General features: G+C 38.8%; 1 non-coding gene across 1 annotated transcript; it reads left to right on the top strand.

Moving 5' to 3' along the window:
- The first annotated feature begins 279 nt into the window (after window positions 1-279).
- Window positions 280-383, top strand: LOC127746931 (small nucleolar RNA R71). Its single transcript, XR_008008736.1, has one exon. It is a non-coding gene; the product is annotated as a small nucleolar RNA R71 (small nucleolar RNA).
- The last annotated feature ends 666 nt before the right edge of the window (window positions 384-1,049 follow it).

Raw genomic sequence — 1,049 nt, forward strand, 5'->3', positions numbered from 1 at the left:
ATCATGTTGACTTGCTGAGTCAACACTTTGTTCTGAGCCAATATGGCATTTAGAGCATCAATTTCAAGAACTCCCTTCCTTTGATGCGTCCTATTATTCACGGAATTCCTCTCAGAAGTGTACATGAATTGGTTATTTGCAACCATGTCAATAAGTTCTTGAGCTTCTGCAGGCGTTTTCTTTAAGTGAATGGATCTACCTACAGAATGGTCCAATGACATTTTGGAAAACTCAGATAGACCATAATAGAATATATCTAATATGGTCCATTCTGAAAACATGTCAGAAGGACACTTTTTGGTCATCTGCTTGTATCTTTCCCAAGCTTCATAGAGGGATTCACCATCTTTTTGCTTGAAGGTATAAACATCCACTCTAAGCTTGCTCAACTTTTTAGGAGGAAAGAATTTATCCAAGAAGGCCATGACTAGCTTATCCTAGGAGTCCAGGCTGTCTTTAGGTTGTGAGTCCAACCATGTTCTAGCTTTGTCTCTTATAGCAAAAGGGAAAAGCATGAGCCTGTAGACTTCAGGATCTACTCCATTTGTCTTAACAGTCTCACAATCTGCAAGAACTCAGTTAAAAACTGGTAAGGATCTTCAGATGGAAGTCCATGAAACTTGCAGTTCTGTTGCATTAAAGCAACTAATTGAGGTTTCAGCTCAAAATTGTTTACTCCAATGGCAGGAATTGAGATGCTTCTTCCATCAAACTTGGACGTGGGTTTAGTAAAATCACCAAGCATGCTCCTTGCATTATTGTTGTTGGGTTCGGCTGCCATCTCCTTCTCTTGTTCGAAAATTTCAGAAAGGTTGCCTCTGAATTATTGTAATTTAGCTTCTCTTAGTTTCCTCTTCAGAGTCCTTTCAGGTTCAGGATCAGCTTCAACAAGAGTGCATTTTTTCTTGTTCCTGGTCATATGAAAGAGAAGAGAAAAAAAAAAGGAAGAGGAATCCTCTATGTCACAGTAAAGAGGATCCTTATTATTAGTAGAAGAAGAAAGGGGATAAGGATTAAGAAGAAGGAATAATCCAACCACAAGGGTAAGA

The sequence above is a fragment of the Arachis duranensis genome, chromosome 4 (genome assembly GCF_000817695.3).
Source record: "Arachis duranensis cultivar V14167 chromosome 4, aradu.V14167.gnm2.J7QH, whole genome shotgun sequence".
NCBI classification, from domain to species: Eukaryota; Viridiplantae; Streptophyta; class Magnoliopsida; order Fabales; family Fabaceae; genus Arachis; species Arachis duranensis.